This window comes from Hibiscus syriacus, unplaced genomic scaffold (genome assembly GCF_006381635.1).
Source record: "Hibiscus syriacus cultivar Baekdansim isolate YM2019G1 unplaced genomic scaffold, ASM638163v2 tig00112657_pilon, whole genome shotgun sequence".
Classification (NCBI taxonomy): Eukaryota; Viridiplantae; Streptophyta; class Magnoliopsida; order Malvales; family Malvaceae; genus Hibiscus; species Hibiscus syriacus.
Window position 1 is genome coordinate 81,540 of NW_024063377.1, and position 18,845 is coordinate 100,384.

An 18,845-nucleotide genomic window follows, 5' to 3' on the forward strand; every position below is an offset into this window, starting at 1 on the left:
ATTAACATAACATCATACTTATTACTCTTATCAGATCAGAAGTTCTTACTATTATGTTGGCATGTACATATTTAAAGACACTTCAGACTCAGGTTTATTCCTAGAATCGGCTAAACCATAGCTCTGATACCATTAAATATAACACCCCCAACCCATACCCGACCCGGATACGAATTCAATGTGTCATATTGACTTTTCAAAACATGTATATTTATAAGAACTATAGGAAATTTAAACTTTCATTAACATAAAATTTGTATTTTACATACCGAAGTTCAAAACATTACATAATTGATCAAAGCATACGTACTTTACGACTCTATTCACATGCCAACACATATATTACGTAAATAAAACATACTATGCAAAGTACTTCTGATCTGATCTTCAAGTGAATATATGCTGCTCTGCTGAACTTAAGGTTGGTTCTCTTGTTTTCCTGTACCTACGTGTAAAACATTTACATGCTAAGTCATAGACTTAGTGAGGTATAAACATATAATAATGTATTTCCTATAAATATGAACATGCAATCTACTATCCAAATACAATTATGCTCATCATATCATAAATCAATCATGTTATATATGAATTAATGTAAACAATAATAACATGTTAATATGAAATAATGTACATACTCATTATATCTTTTATAAGCACATGTACATTCTTGAGAACTTAAGGTATACAAGTACTTTAAGGTTGTGCACACATATGCTATCACCACAGCTCGTATAAGAATCCACTAAGTGACATATGAAATCTATGTCCCGAAGGACCTATCCATATGTCCCAAAGAACATAGGTACCTGTCCATATGTCCCGAAGAACATAGGTAACTCCCGACTCTTAGCATGCCAACTATACCTATAACTCTCATATCATATAACATGGGAACTATCATTATACTTCATAGATTCATGTATGCATATCATTTCCCTTATAATCACAATTGCCTTTTCTTCTATCACATATCACATGTGCATATGATCATCAGTTTCATATCATATAACATATGTTAATGAAATATGTTCACATGAACCATATAATATGTTTAACTCATACATGTGTTTATAATGATTATCATATATGCATGTTCACAACTATTGGACTATGAATATTAACATAGGAAATATACTTATCACAATTCTTATTTCCATTGCACTATACCTATAGTATGCACTCACCTTGATATCAATTACTTCTATGAATTGATTTCTCTTCTCGATCGATACTAATTTTTCGGTCGTTCCGGAACTTGCTTGTGCTCGATATCTACACAATCATACATTTCAATTATTATAATTTGATCCTTAATTTCTTAAGTTAAAAAAAGATTTAATTTCTTTTCCAATTGAAGTAGTATCGATACCCCCTATAGGGTATCGATACTTCTTTAGCTATGGTATTGATACCAATCTGGGTATCGATAATTATTTTGCAATAGATGTTTTTGTTTCAAACATGGTATCGATATTGTTCTTATGGTATCGGTACCCTTGGTACCGATACTACCTTCCAGGTATCGATACCCCATGAATGTCTTTGTTAATTTCAGACTTATGGTATCGATACTGTTCAACCAGTATCGATACCCCTATACCAAAATCCATATTTTACTCTTGAAGTATTGGTACTGGATGAAGCAGTGTCGATACCAAAAGCCTAGATTTCACTTTTAAACCCGAAAATTCACTCTTATCAACTCAAACACTTCATGTTTTAATCCCTTTCATACACTTAACTCAAGTACACATACTTAAACAAATTTCTATTCATTTAACACATTCTTAACCTCAACATCATATACTCCATATGTAAATCAAGAATCACACCAAATTTTCAACATATTCTAATTCCCATTCTATCACTTCATATCTCTTAATTCAACTATTGACAAGTCAAATTTGGTTTCAAATTCCACTTATCAACTCTTTTCTAAGATTTCATTTAAAAACCCCTTATCTTTAATCTCTCTTAACTCGTTCATCATATAGTTTTAAGATAACTTAAGCTTTCTTTAAGCTTAAGTATTACCTAAGGATCATAAACAACTCTTAAATTCAATATATAATCAACTCACAAGAAAACTCACCTTTGTTATATGTCTCACGGAAGAAGAAGAAGAGTGGACAAGAGTTCTCTAGAAAGTTTTCTTTCCCTCCTTCATTTCCCACGTGGTGATAATATAACCCTTTCTCAAATTAATTATCTTGCCATAAAATAACCATTTTGCCCTTTCATTCTTCATTCTTTGATATTTAATCCTATACAAAATGTACAATATAAGTCCTTGAACTATTCAATTTATCTACTTTGGCCAATAAATTTTAAGTTTTTTAATTTAGTCACTAACCCAGTATTGAGGATGTTACAGAGACAACTCAAGTTTTATTGTATATAATAGTAATATAATTTGGGTATGCGGATTCAACTTCTTAAGCTTCCTGTTATAGTTCTAGTATTTGTTGAAAGTCAAAAAAATCTCATCGTTAGAGTTCAATTTCCAAGAAACTGACCTAAACTAGATTCACCTACTTAACTATTCCATCTGTGAAGATTATGATCATCATCAAACGTCATCAATAGAAGAGTATGTTGGGACCGTTGGTGCACCCCACGGTGTAGCGGAAACAAAACTCGATGGTCTCACCAGCGATCCAAGTACGTAAAATTGAAATCGAGAGGAAGGGATGTGAATACTTACATCGGGTTCCTTGAAAAAAAGGAAGAACATCAGTGAATACTAGTGGTGTAGATCGGTTCGAATCGTAAGCCTCCACGAAATCATATCTCGGCCTCTACTCAGTTCACCCGATTGAGAGCAATATTTGTTTTTCCTAAAACTATTTTGAGAGAAAAACGGTTGAAGGTTTATGTGTGTGTGTGTTAAAAAATGGCTGCTAGACCTAACACACCCTTTTATATCCATTACCCTAACATCTTAGGGTTTTCAAAGTTATTTCAAATTAACAATAAAATATTATTTAATTAATTCAATTAAATATACATTAAAGACTCATAATCTCAATTATAATCTTTAATGTTTATTTAAAAACTTATTTAATTATTCCGAATTATATATATCAATTAAAAGAGTTGTAATCTAAATTACATTCTTTTAATGCTTACTTACTATATTCGGGATAATTAAAATCATATGTATATCAAATATACATATCATAACTCTAGATATATTTTAGTAACATACAACAAATTGTACATTTTCGCTCATTTCAATCCTAGGGTGTGACCCTATAGGTTCTTGTAACGTTAGTAATAATTATTAGAACAGTTCTAATATTACATACAAGGAGTGACATCTAGCAATATATCATTGTCACCTAAGTTACAAGAAATTATGATTCGACATATCATCTTCGTGATTAACTCTTTTATGTATTACATCCTTTTGTCCTTTATGTCTAGAATAGGCACAAGTCTTAGAATAGTCACACTTGTATAGCCCATCTATTGTTTCTTGATATCTAGAGTAGACTATAATTAATGAATATGATATCACATATCAACATATTTGAGCATGGCCATGCATTTCTAGTCTCGCTCAATCAAGTGGTCTGTGATATATTTTCTATTTTGTAGGAATGACAAATCCTATCTTAACCATATATACCCCACTACATATATCAAAATATATTCAATAATAGTCTTTATAGTGCAACCAGTTACAGAGCATGTTTAACTGTATCAAAACATACAACAATATATGTTGGGATGACATTGATCTCAAGTCTGAGGATCATATATATAGTCATTACCATTAGCAATGTTATGATCGTTACATAATAATCCAAGACATATGCTCATGATGGATCAATCCAATACATTGTTCTCTAACAATATAATCATGTATCAATTCTGACATCTCTATGTCAATGAAAACTCCTTGTCATCAATCAATACCAGGTTAGTCTTAAGCATATTATTATTGTCCATGCCCATAATAATACTTGACTATAGATCTTTTAATAATATTATTATATGGACTTTATTATCTTTCAGTTTATGTTAAACACATACACATAACTGAAAATAATAGTGGAATGCCTTTATTCAATAAAATCGGTAAATAAATATATTATTACAATCATCATATGATTGGTCTTTGGGCATACTCTAACAACGGAGTTCTACAACGTCTGATATATTGGGAACAACCCCTAATTCCAATATGAACTTCTTGATCCAAACAACCTCTTTTGCTACTTCACTGGATGCAATGTATTCAACCTCTGTTATAGAATCAGCTAATGTGTCTTGCTTCGAACTTTTCTAGCTCACAGTACCTTCATTAAGACAAAACACAAAACCCGATTGCGATCGTGAGTCATCCTTGTTAGTTTGGAAGTTGGCATCAATATAACCTTTTATACTAAGCTCTTCCTCCCCTCAATAGACAAGAAATTTATCCTTAGTTATTCTTAAATACTTAAGGATATTTTTAACCTAACCCAATGATTTTCACCAGGGTTCGCTTGATACCGACTCGTCATGCTTAAAGTATACGATACATCAGGTCGAGTACATATCATAGCATACATGATAGAACCAATAGCCGAAACATATGGAATCTTATTCATCCGTTCTCTTTCTTGTGGAGTTGAAGGACACATTTCCTTCGAAAGAGAAATGACATGTCTCATAGGCAAAAATCCTTTCTTGGATTCTTCCATACTGAACCTTTTCAGCACTTTGTCTATATATGTACTTTGACTCAAACCTAGAAGTCGTCTTGATCTATCTCTATAGATCTATCTCTATAGATCTTAACTCTTAAGATATATCCTGCCTCACCCAAATCTTTCATAGAAAAATAACTACTTAACCAAGTCTTAACAGACTGTAAAGTAGGTATATCATTTCCTATGATGAGTATGTCATCTACATACAAGATTAGGAAAGAAACAATGCTCCCACTAGCCTTCTTATAAACACAAGGCTCATCTTCATTTATGATAAAACCAAACTCTTTGATTGCACCATTGAAACGAAGATTCCAGCTTGGAGAAGCTTGTTTTAGTCCATAAATGGACCTCTGTAGCTTACAAACCTTTCCAGCATTTCCTGGAATGACAAAACCTTCTGGTTGTGTCATATACACATCCTCTTCAAGTTTTCCATTAATGAAAGTGGTTTTGACGTCCATTTGCCAGATTTCATAATCATGGAATGCAGCTATTGCGAGCAAGATACGGATGGACTTAAACATAGCTACAGGGGAGAATGTTTCGTCATAGTCTACACTATGAACTTGTCAAAAACCTTTAGCGACTAATCGCCCCTTGTATATTTGTATATTACCATCCATGTCGTTTTCTTCTTGAAAACCCATTTACACCTTATAGGTTTGACCCCTTCTGGTGGTTCAACCAAAGTCCATACTTGGTTTACTGACATGGAATCCATCTCAGATCTCATGGCTTCAAGCCATTTCTCAGAGTCTAGGCTAGAAACTGTCTCTTGATAAGTCATTGGCTCATCCTGATCCATAAGAAGAATATCTCCATGTGTCGTAACGAGAAATCCAAATCTCTCAGGTGCACAGTGTTCTCTTGTGGATCTAAGCAGTGGTTGTGTTTCTAAATCTGTTGAATGCTCCTCAATAACTTGTGAAACATGCTCAACTTCATGTTCATTTATTTTTTGTTCTTGAACTTCTCCAAGTTCAATATTTCTACCATTCCCTTTCTTTGAGAGAAATTCTCTTTCGAGAAGAACTCATGTTCGAGCAACAAATCCTTTGTTCTCGTTAGGGTTAAAGAAATAGTATCAATTAGTTTCTTTAGGATATCTAACAAATATATACTTATGAGATTTAGGTTCAAGCTTTGTAGACATCTGATGTTTTACATAAGCTTCACAACCCCAAATCTTCATAAAAGGCATACTAGGACGTTTCCCAGTCCATATCTCGTATGGTGTCTTTTGAACCGATTTAGATGGAACACGATTTAGTGTGAAAGCAGCTGTTTTAAGTGAATGACCCCAAAAAGGAGTCGAAAGATCACTATGACTCATCATCGATCGAACCATGTCTAATAGTGTTTAATTTCTTCTTTCAAAAACTTCATTCCACTATAGTGTACCAAGTGGTGTAAGTTGTGAGACAATCCCACATTCTTTTAGGAGTTCATCAAACTCTATGCTTAAGTATTCTCCACCTCGATCTGATTGAAGTTCCTTAAAAATCTTACCTAGTTCATTTTGTACTTCATTTTTAAATTCCTTAAACTTTTCAAGGGCATCAGATTTAAGGCGCATAAGATAATTATACCCATACCGACTGAAGTCATCGGTGAAAGTAATGAAGTAATGGAATCCACCTCTGGCTTGTGTATTCATTGGTCCATATAAATCACTATGTATTAACCCGAATAAATTACTTGCTTGCTCACATTTACTATTAAAAGGAGCTTTAGTCATTTTTCCCAACAAGCAAGATTCACATACATCATATTGTTCGAAAACAAATGAATCTAAGAATCCATCTTTATGGAGTTTTTATATGCGTTTTTCACTTATATGGCCTAAACGACAATGCCAAAGATAAGTTTGATTTGAGTCATTTGTTTTTTATCTCTTAGTATTTATATTATAAATGGTGTTTTCTTAGTCCAAAATATAGAGATCATTAACCAATTGTGCTGAACCATAAAAAACACTATCGAGATAAAAAGAACAACAATTATTCTTAATAATAATCTCAAAACCAATCTTGTCCAAACAAGAAATAGAAATAATGTTCTTAGTCAAACTAGGAACATAATAACAATCCTCTAAATTTAAATCAAGTCCACTAGGTAAAGATAAAACATATGTCCCTATAGCTAATGCAGCAACTCTTGCTCCATTTCCCACTCGTAGGTCCACATCTTCTTTAGCCAGATTCCTTCTCTTTTGCATTCCCTGTACATAAGTACAAATATGAGAACCACAACCAGTATCTAATACCCAAGAAGTAGATGTTGACAAATTAACATCAATAACATAAATACCTGAAACAAACGTTCCGTTTTCTTTTGCCTTCTTGACCTCTTCAAGGTAAACAGGGTAGTTTCTCTTCCAGTGTCTGGTCTTATCCCAATGGAAACATTTTCCTTCCTTGCTAACTCCCCCTTTGGGTCTCAATGCATTTTTCCCTTTTGGTTTGGTCTTACCATTGCCCTTAGACTTTGCCACTACCTTTTTCTTTCCCTTTCCTTTGTACTTGTGGACCATCAGAATGGGCTTAGGTCCAACCTTTTTTATGTTACTTTTAGCAGTTATTAACATGCCAAGTAACTGTGGCAAAGTCTTGTAATTTCATTCATGTTGAAATTAAGGACAAATTGGCTAAAGCTATCTGGCAACGATTACAGGATAACATCGATAGCCAATTCATCTTTGAGAGGAAATCCCAGCTTTTCCAACGTTTGGATGTAGCCCATCATCTTGATGACATGAGCTCCTACAAGAGTTCCCTCTACCATTTTGCATTGAAATAGAGCTTTAGAGGTCTCATATATCTCTTGACGTGTTTGCCCTTCATATATTTCTTTGATATTTTGAATCATCTCATATGCAACCATGTCCTCATGTTGCTTCTGAAGCTCAGGAGTCATGGTGGAAAGCATTAGACATCCAACATCAAACATATCATCCATATGTTTCTTGAATTTGTCTTTGTCAGCTCTTGAAGCATTACTTGACGGTTCATCAGGAACATGTTCCTCAATGACATATTCTTTCCTTTCTTGTTTGAGAACAATTCTTAAATTATGAAACCAATCAAGGAAATTTATGCCATTATTTATCCTTCTCAAGGAGTGATCGCAGTGATAAAGTGTTTTTTTCCATTAAATCTACAACAATGGAAATATTAAAGTAAGTAAATTTACAGAATTAAAATTTATAAATAGGACTTTATTTACAACTTACTCCTACTATTTTATTCAAAATTAAAAACCCTATTTGTTTTAATTTCAGAAAAATTCAACGAAAATTTTTCTAGTTGGTGAGGATCCATAATACATCAATTTCCTAAATCAGCTTTGGCTTTTCTTTTAGGATAGTGATTATTTAGGTAAGTAACACTTTACTAGTTACATCTCATATAACTCCTCATTTTGGTGAACAACTTTTGTTCAAGTCATCTCATGACTTATCCAAATATTTAACCTCTAGGTTTCTAATCCTATTAGAATAACCTAGCTAAGTTATTACCAATATTTCAACCAGTGATTATCACTTGCTTATTCTTCGCGTTTAACCAAGATAGATTTACGTGCCAATGCTTTGGCAAAGCCCACACAATATCGATCGAAGCCTTAATGAGGGTAAATATTGGACGGTTAAGTTAACTTAGATTATAAAGAGGGATTTGCGTAATTATCTCATCATTGTTCGTTTGAAGATTATGCCCTTATTGATCTCATTAATATTCATTCTTATTTTATCATTTGATGCATTGCATACATAACAAATATAGCAATAAATAATATGCAATGGTTATAGCCCAAAATAATGACTAAGGAGGCCCATCCCAAGCTATTGGGAGAACCAAGAACCCTAAAGCCTAAGACTGCTCTCTAGGTATCTTCTCGCCATTCTTCTGCTCCTTGTGAATCTTCATAGATTTACAATTTTAAAAGAAACTCGTTTCACATACGAGGGAGTAAGATGAGAAGAGAAATACAACAGAGATATAGAAAGGCACGACTCACAGACCGTATTTCACATTAAACCATTATAAAGTGAATAAGGGCTATAACCATGCATGTCAAACACCGTGCAAAACAAACATATCATATATATATACACGTTCTTAAGCCTTTGTTAAAAAAATTTATATATACAGGTTCTATAGAAAAACCTCACGATTTGATAACATTTATTAACATAATCGTGATTTTGGGATTTTCAATCCCGAAGGTTTTCTGCATCGGAACAACCTTTGTTCCACTGCCAAACCAGATATGCTGTCGCACTCCTACGGATCATCATGTCAACGATTGACATATGAATTTCGTAAAATCATTGCATCAACAAATCTATTGAAAAACATATTAACAAATTAACATATTAATCGTTGTGGTTATCGATTTGAACAATGATATCAACATATTTACTGAAATCGATATAACTAGAACATGCATTTCATATATATCGCATCATCCAAGAATTTAACCCAAATTCGAATCGTACAAGTGGCTTTGATACCACTGTTGGGACCGTCGGCGCACCCCACGGCGCAACGGAAACAAAACTCGACGGTCTCACTAGCAATCCAAGTACGTAAAACTGAAATCAGGAGGAAGCGATGCGAATACTTACAGTGGGTTCCTTGAAAAATAGCAAGAACAATAGTTAATACTGGTGGTGTAGATCGGTTTGAATCGTAAGCCTCCACGAAATCATGTCTCGACCTCTACTCAGTTCACCCGATTGAGAGCAATATTTGTTTTCCCCAAAACTGTTTTGAGAGAAAAATGGCTAAGGTTTATGTGTGTGTGTTAAAAAACGGCAGCTAGACCTAACACAGCCTTTTATATCATTACCCTAACATCTTTGGGTTTTCAAAGTTATTTCGAATTAACAATAAAATATTATTTAATTAATTCAATTAAATATACATTAAACACTTATAATCTCAATTATAATCTTTAATGTTTCTTTAAAAACTTATTTAATTATTCCGAATTATATATACCAATTAAAAGAGTTGTAATCTAAATTACATTCTTTTAATGCTTACTTACTATATTCGGGATAATTAGAATCATATGTATATCAAATATACATATCATAACTCTAGATATATTTTAGTAACATACAACAAATTGTACATTTTTGCTCATTTCAATCCTAGGGTGTGACCTTGTAGGTTCTTGTAACGTTAGTAGTAATTATTAGAACAATTCTAATATTACATACAATGAGTGACATCTAGCAATATATCATTTTCACCTAAGTTACAAGAAATTATGATTCGACATATCATCTTCGTGATTAACTCTTTTATGTATTACATCCTTTTGTCATTTATATCTAGAATAAGCACAAGTCTTAGAATAGTCACACTTGTATAGCCCATCTATTGTTTATTGATATCTAGAGTAGACTATAATTAATAAATATGATATCACATATCAACTTATTTAAGCATGGCCATGCATTTATAGTCTCTCTCAATCAAATGGCCTGTGATATATTTTCTATTATGTAGGAAGGACAAATCCTAACCATATACACCCCACTACATATATCGAAATATATTCAATAACAGTCTTTATAGTGCAACCAGTTACGGAGCATGTTTAACTGTATCAAAACATACAACAATATATGTTGGGATGACATTGATCTCAAGTTTGAGGATCATACATATAGTCATCACCATGAGCAATGTTATGACCGTTACATAATAATCCAAGACATATGCTCATGATGGGTCAATCCAATACATTGTTCTCTAACAATATAATTATGTATCAATTCTGACATCTCTATGTCAATGACAACTCTGTGTCATCAATCAATACCATGTTAGTCTTAAGCATATTATTATTGTCCATGCCCATAACAATACTTGACTATGGATCTTTTAATAATGTTATTATATGGACTTTATTATCTTTCAGTTTATGTTAAACACAGACACATAACTGAAAATAATATTGGCAATGTCTTTATTAAATAAAATCGGTAAATAAATATATTATTACAATCATCATATGATTGGTCTTTGGGCATACTCTAACAGAGTAGCCTAGTTGGTTTCGTAATGTCATACACATAAGATGCCCCATGTTGTACGCTCCTATATATAAATACCAAGCCTTTTGTTTAACTCCTTGCAATGGGAGAAAGCTATCTCGTCTTTGTATGATGATAGTATAGTGTTTGAGTGTATTCTATGGGGTAAGGTTCAGGGTCCTTGTTTTACCAGTTTTCAATCTTGATACTTTGTCAAAGATGTATAACTTTAATCATTTAAAGAGCTCTTAGTCCAGTTGATATTCAAAGAATTGCAAGATTGAAAAATTGATTCAATGCTCATATCCTTTAAAAACAACACAATATTTATTTAAATAACCTTATAAAAAGGCTTAGAAAGGACAAAAAAACATATTCAATCAAGATGCTGAAAATGAAAGGCACAACTGTAGTATATAACGACCTCCACTTGTTTATCTAGCTTGCCCCATTACTCCTAGAATGTTAGGTGTATAATCGGATTAGGGTCTTTGTCCTCATTTTCCCCATTTCTTGATCATTTCTTGTGTCTAGATTCCCTTGTCAACAAGCATCTCTATTTCCTTTAATAATAACCAACAATTTCCTGTTGAATACTCAGATACCCCTAAGTGGAAATCACATATGCTATCTTGATCATAGCAATGGGCATAAGGATTTGGTGACACTTTCACTGGCCTTGGTGTAATGTGTTTACCTTTAATCAAATGAGGGTACAAATCTGAGATAGAAGTTTGGAACACCTTCAGAGTATTTCTCGATCGATATACTTTCACTTTCTTTGTTCTGAAAGACTAATTGCACTTTTTTTATCACGAGGCTCTGAATGTGACATTCATTCACATTATCAGCTTTCGCTTCTTGACCAATTGGTCTTTTGAAAGTGACTTTTAAGTTTTTCTTCGCTGATTGCATTTCCATTAGTTCTCCACTTGTCTTCAGGAAATCTGATATAGGTGTTTATGGTGTCTTCATGGTTGTATCTGCCCCATTCATTCTTAAACCTATGGGTCTGTCTCGGATTACCTCTCTTTTCACTTATTCATTTCTCATCTCTTTCTCATTCTTTAGCATCAGAGAGGTATCGAGAGTTGAATCTTCCATACAGACCTGACTTTTTTTAGTTTTGCCCTTTTTCTTTTTAACATCTTCTGTTGTATGAACTTCACTTGCTTTGACCCTATTAACTTTATTTTGGGGGTTGACTCCCAATTGTCTAACCAAAATGGATTGATTGTTAACATCTACTTCTATGATTCCATGAACTAAAAGGTCTTAAACTCATCGTTTGAAGTTACTGCAATTCTCGATGGAGTGTTCTTGGGCTCTAGCATGATATTTACAAGAAACTTTCTCATTATACCAACTCGAGAAAGAGGGTAGCAGAGGCTTAGCTAAACATGGAGCAATAAGCTGGGCTTGGAGTAACTTGGGATATAACTTGCTACACGAAAATGAAGGAAAATTGGGTAGAAGCTCTTTTAACTTCATATTCCCCTTGCCATTATTAAGATCACCTTGAAGATTTTGTGCCTGAACAACAAGATGTTTAGTCTTCTTTAATGCCACTTGAACCTTTTTGCATGTTTTTCTTCTTTTACGCAAACTCAACGTTTGTGTTAAAAGTTTCATCATCAATTATTTCTGCCTTCTCCATCTTGATCTTTGTCATATTCTTTGGAAGTATACCTGATTTTTGGTGTTGAATTGGATTTCCACATTCCCCAACAGTTCTTGGTCATTTGTTATCATTCCATTGGTTGTACCACTAACATTCAAATTCTTACCCAATGTTTTCATCTTTTCTTGCACGACATGGTCTTCTATTACAGTAACCATCATACTCATCAGCTTGGACATTTGTTCCTTTGACTCAACTTGGAACTTTCTTGTTTCATCAAACATTTCTTTTTGAGTCTCTATAAGTTGCTCCTGGATTATTTCAATCATTCCAACTCGTGTTAATAGTCCATTCATTATTTTAACCTTTCTAAAGACTTGCCCCGAATGACTTGAATTTGCTTTCAGAACTTATGTCATAAAATCCTTCACAGATTACTCATACCTTTTCATGATTGACGCATATTAACATGCTATGAAATGTATGACATAAACATGAATGTTAAAAATGTAAATGAGAAATATGCAAAAATAAGAATACAAATTGTGCAATGCAAATGCATGTATGAAAAAGGTGTCATTCCAGAGTGGTCATCTTAAAATAACTTTCATTGAACACAAAAGGCTTTTATATATCAAACAAAACTTTACATATAAGGGATCGTTTTCACTCCTAACTTCTCTATCTCCTTCAAAAACCAAGTTAATTTCCACTCATGCTCAAGAGTTGAGTTGTCAATATGCTTTAACTCTTGCGTAAAACCAGCTAAATCAATTAGTTTATGAGCCACATTGCTTGCCTGGGCAGCAACTTCCTTTATGATATTGTCTTTTTCCTTCATCTTATATGTCAATTCTTGGATTTGTAGACAATATTGTTTCTTTTCCCTTGTAAAAGAGTCTTTATGGTCAATAAGTTCTTGTACAAGTTCCCATAATCATAAAAAAATTCATCAATTTCTTGTTTCTAGCTCTAATGACTTCTAGTTCAGCTTCAATCTCACACTGATGGATCTTATATGAATCTTCGATCTTGATTATAACCCTATTCAACATTTGATTTTCGGTTTGACAACTTTCTAAATTGATGACGGTTCTATTGCGCATTTCTTTTGCCGTAAATCATGAGAAAACTTCATGACTCGAACTTCGTGTGTCTTGCAATTATTTTTTATTTTAGTGACCCCTGTCATCCACTCTTTCGGGGTATTTCCTAAACCAGCCTTTTTAAAGACTTGACTGATCTTTTGGAAATCTTCATGCATAGTTTCCATTTCTGCACTCATTTTATCACTTTCAATCTTCAAATGACGAATTTGAGCCTCATACTTCAGCATATATTCTTCCTTCTGAATGCCCACACTGTTACTCTTACCTTTGAATACCTTTGGTATCAACCTGATAGAATAATCAGTGACCAAACTAGGTTGATTCCTTACTTCAAACTCTAAAATTCCATAATCCAAAAGATGTTTGACTCGATGCTTGAAAGCGGTGCAGTTCTCAATGGAATGTCCTTGATTTCCGGCATGATATTCACAACGAATATTAACATCATACAAATTTGGACTCGCATCTAGTAGCTTCTCATACAACTCTTTATATGATATAGGGATATCATCAAAATAAAAACCATATTTCGTCTTGGATTGATCTTGAGTTTCTAACATTGGGAAAAACTCTTAAATGACGATGATTTCTGATTACAAGATTTCTTTTCATTTCTAGAAGTTTCTACAGTTGTCACCATTTCCTTGATATTTCCAGATAAACTATTGATACGAATGGTGATTGTGCATAATTTCTCAAATTGATTAGGATCAAAAGTCCCTTGTATATCTGAGATTACAGGATTAGGTTAATTAAGCTCTCTCTCTTTTTGTGTAGGAGTCTCTTTTCCTTTGGTCAAAACAGATATTCTATCCATCATATTGGGCATTTGCTCTCTTATATCTCGTACCTCTTTTTGCTCTTCAACGAGCATACGATCTTTGGGTACATAGCTCTCCTCTATCCTCGGAGTTCCCTCAACACGCCATTCCCTAGTTGTATTATAGTTTATTTGATCATGAAACCCTTTGTCCATAATGAAAATCTTTTGTTTTGATGACCACTCACAAATCAACACCTTCTGGTTATGTCATAATCATGCATTGTATGCAAAATAAAATTAATATAAACAAGTTAGCATAGACAAATGTAACTACAAAATAGACATATAAGAAAAGTAAAATGGTTAGTACCAATTAATGGAAAGAAAAAATCCTATCCATCATGGTATCTATATATACATCTTGACCTCATGCTTTCTAGTTTCATGCTTTATTTGGAAAATAAACCTAACCGTATGATTTCTAGTTCACATACATTTATTCGAAAAATAAAGTATTGCTAAGTAAATTAAAGGACTCAACAAGCTTTTCCTTGTGTGCTAACCTTATAAGACTCTTTTGGGTTAGGCTTTGCCTAGACTCAAGTTCTAGGTTTATTATATGTTGATTTTTGGCTCTAAGGTAAAAAATGTCATCGAATTGTCCTTGTTGGTGCTCACTTGAGCTGGCAAACCCTCAATCCTGGCATATCACAAGCTTTCGGATTGTGTTCAATTCGAAGGAACACACTTCCTTATGTCCAAACGGAGATGAAAACCACACGAGGAACCTATGGTGTGAGCTCAAGGAATGGTCCCCTATCCCATACGTAGGTGAAAACCACACGATGGAGTAGTTTCTCATTCAAGCTAAGTGGGATAGAGTGGGGTTTTAGCTCATGTCATGATAATGCAGTGCACAGTGTGTGAGGAAAAGCAAAAAGAAAAAAAATGTATAACACGCTAATTTATTCTTTAAATCTAAAGACACATAATTAAATTTGCAAACATTAACAAACAAGTTAGTACAACGTTTTTTTACAAAACATAGTTATTAAAATAATCAAGGGATCAAAAAACTAAATTAAAACAAATTTAATTTTATTACAAAGACAATTAATTAATAAAATGTTGGCTTGACTCTCTAAAAAAATTAAGTCCCCAGTGAAGTCACCAAGCTGTCGAGACGGTATTTGCTAGGCGAAAACAAGTGTCGTTATTTTCTAAATCTCGTCTAGAAAAAGTAAGTGTTTTTCTTCTTGCATAAGATAAAATACAATTTGAGGAGTCGCCACCAATCATTTATCGAGGTGTGATTGGTCACCAAAAATACTATGTTGTGTTAATAAATTTTATAAAAATAATATTAAAACAACACAAAAAGGGTCTGCTTACCAGAAAATGAGTTCAGGGGTCGGTTACGTGTGGGGAAGGATTAGCACCCCCACAACGCCCAAAATTGGTACATTGTTTATTATTTATTTGTCTTTGCAATAAAATTTATAAATTTGGATTTAATTTAATTTTTAATCCATAAAAAACATTAGGGATATTATTTTGTGCCAATAATCATTTAAAATAATTTCCTAATAAGTTAAGGAAATATTTTTATGATTCATTGTATAAAATAATATAACCCAAATACATATAATAAATTTAATGATTAAATTATAAAAATATCAAAATTAGAGGTTCATAATTCAAAATATCATGAAATCTAGATACTCACAGTGTAATTTATCCTAATTATTACTTGGGATCAAAATAAAAAATATTAAACGTAAGGATTAAATATGCTATTTACCCAAAAATACATAAATATACGGGCAGTGACTAAAATATAATAAAATAAAATGCGAAAACCAAATTAAAATGCACGGAAACTCAATTTCAATGACTGAATTTAATGGCTTACAAATTACAACGACCACAGACGAGATTTTTCCATTCCCAAAATTACGCATAGACCCCCCAAAACGACGTCGTTCGAGGAGGGTATTTATACCCATCAGGTCGGCCTAAAGGGCCAAAATTTCTCATTTTCTCTCTGTTGCTTCTCTTCTCTTAGAGAGAGAAGCTCTCCATTCTCTCTAGATTTCCCTCACCGGAGGGAAATCGGTCACCGACCGGCCACCATTTGCCTTCGCCGACAGCCACCGCCGGCTATCGTGAACTGTGGGAGAAATTAGAAAACAAATGCACCCAAACTGTAGATCGAAACACCTTAAACCGAATATGAGCCTCTCTTAGACTAAAACCTTACCAAACTCCGTAGATCTAAGAAAATACCTACGAAATCTGACTTTCCGACGACGAATGGAGGCTTCGACGAGTGTAAATTTCCTTCGATTCTTCTCTATTTGCTTGTTGTGTTTTATCGTTTATGTTCTCTTGGGTGCTCTCGTTCTTTGTGATTGCGAATATTTGTTGGTTGTAGCTATCCTTTCGTTTCTGTTTCTCTCTCGCTATCTCTGTCTGTCTGTGTTTTTCTCTTGCAGGATCGGTGGCCTTTTATAGGCCTCGAAGAGCCATTCGCAATGATGAAGCTTCGTTGAGTCATCGGAGCTATGGTGATAACTCACCCGAGGGTTAATAAAGTGTGCGGCTATCGTGCTTTTTCTGGTGAGGTGGCGGTGTCGTGGCAACATCGGAATGGAGCACTTGGAGGTGGCGAAGGCAAGTTCATCATCAAGCTATGGCGACGGCCGGAATAGACCCTAGGGTTGTAATAAAACCCTAAGGTTTCTGCTGGATGAATCTGGACCATTGGATCTCTCCAAATCCAACGATTGTGAGAGTTGGCGGCTGGAGTGAGATGTGTGGGAAACCCTAGCAGAAACGGGCTTGTTGGGTTATCTGGGCTTGGCGTAGGTTCTGGGGTTGACTCGAATTGGATCTGCTGGACTTCTCGGGTCTGGACCTCCATTTTATCTTTGGGTTTGGACCTCCAGGTTCTTGTAAATGAGCCTCCGAATTTTGTAACAATAATAATAATAATAATAAATAATAATAATAATAATAATAATAATTATTATTATTATTATTATTATTATTATTATTATTATTATTATTATTATTATTATTATATTACTACGTAAACTCGGACGAAAATAACTGTCGACAAGTTTAGTCTACATTTTTTGCAAAAACAAATTGGGGTCTAATTAAAATTTTTGAAATTTTAAGAGATTTAATGAGAATTATTAAAAATTATGGGAGGAGTTTAGTTAATAACATTCAAAAATTTAAAATTTAATCTGAATTTCTAAAAAGATTATGAGAAATAAATTAAATTTTTGAGAATTTTAAGAGTCTAAATTATAATTTTTCAAATTTTGAGTTGTGGCCGCCACTAGTCCTAACTATGTTCCGCCTTTGGTCACAACCCTGGCTGGAAATGATGGAAATACTCCAGGTTCAAACCCATTCGCAGCTCTTTTGGGCAATCAAGGTGGTTCTCGAGCTAGGTACTCACCTATCAACACTTCTGTAACTAGTTCTGAAAGCACTCAGGGCCAAACCTCCCTAAACACAAATCCTCTTCCTAACCATTGGAACGACACTGTTGTTGGTGGTAAGTTTCAGCCTTCATTAATTCATTAATGTATTTTTTTTTTTCTGTCTAGCTATTCCCTTTGGTGAAATGTGCATGTATGTAAACACACATGTATATGCATATTAATTTTATGCGCATGGTATTTCTATTAAGAAAGGCAGGCTTGAATCCTGAACCTTCTGATTGATAAGAAAATAAATTGTGTTTGCTGAAAAAAATGCTTGATGCTGAAAGACGATGGTCATAGTAAATTTGGTATGTCCTATTTGATCAATGGGCAATTAAAGCATTTACTAAGTTTAAATTGTTGTGGGGTAACTGATTTGATTTAGATTAGTCTAAGTATAGATTTTTGAGGCACAAGGTAACTTTTTCTCCTATAATATACTCAATTTATCATTTTCGCACATATTGTATTTTCGCATCAATTTAACCCTTGAAGTTGTTCAATTGCATCTAACTTAAAACACTCAATTTAGGATTTTAAGTTAGGTTTTAAGGTTTAAAGTTTATGGTTTAGAGGTTATGAGATTATGATCTAGGGTTATTAATTTAGGGTTTTAAATTAGGGGTAGATATAGAATGATGCAATTAAACAAATTCGAAGGCTAAATTGATGCAAAAATACGATAGGGGAAAATGATAAATTGAGTCTACTACAGGGACAAAGGTGACCCTTAAGTCGATTTTTGCCATGTTTAATTTTGTTTGATTACAAATTACATGATCTTTTCTTTTGACATTTAGCAACATGAATGAGGGATTCTTCCTTCAATAGAAAAAATGTGTAGTAAGCTAAAAGAGATATGACCTAAACTAATTTACCATAGTTACTCCGTGTAACTAATATCGACTTAACAAGAACATCTTAAATGTTCAAAATGGGATTTTATACTATGTTTGTTCACTTGTGGTATGAATGGTGAGACTTGCAACAGCAATTATCTAACCCAAAACTGAAAAACTGATGAAAAAGATCAATAAACCTTTCTCAGTTTGCAAAACAACTTATTACAAGCAGTATTTAAAAAGGCACGCTTGAGG

At 33.5% G+C, this 18,845-nt stretch overlaps 1 pseudogene; it reads left to right on the forward strand.

Annotated features, from left to right (window-relative positions):
* Positions 1 to 17,848, forward strand: part of LOC120182455 — a 55,790-nt pseudogene extending 37,942 nt beyond the window's left edge.
* The last annotated feature ends 997 nt before the right edge of the window (positions 17,849 to 18,845 follow it).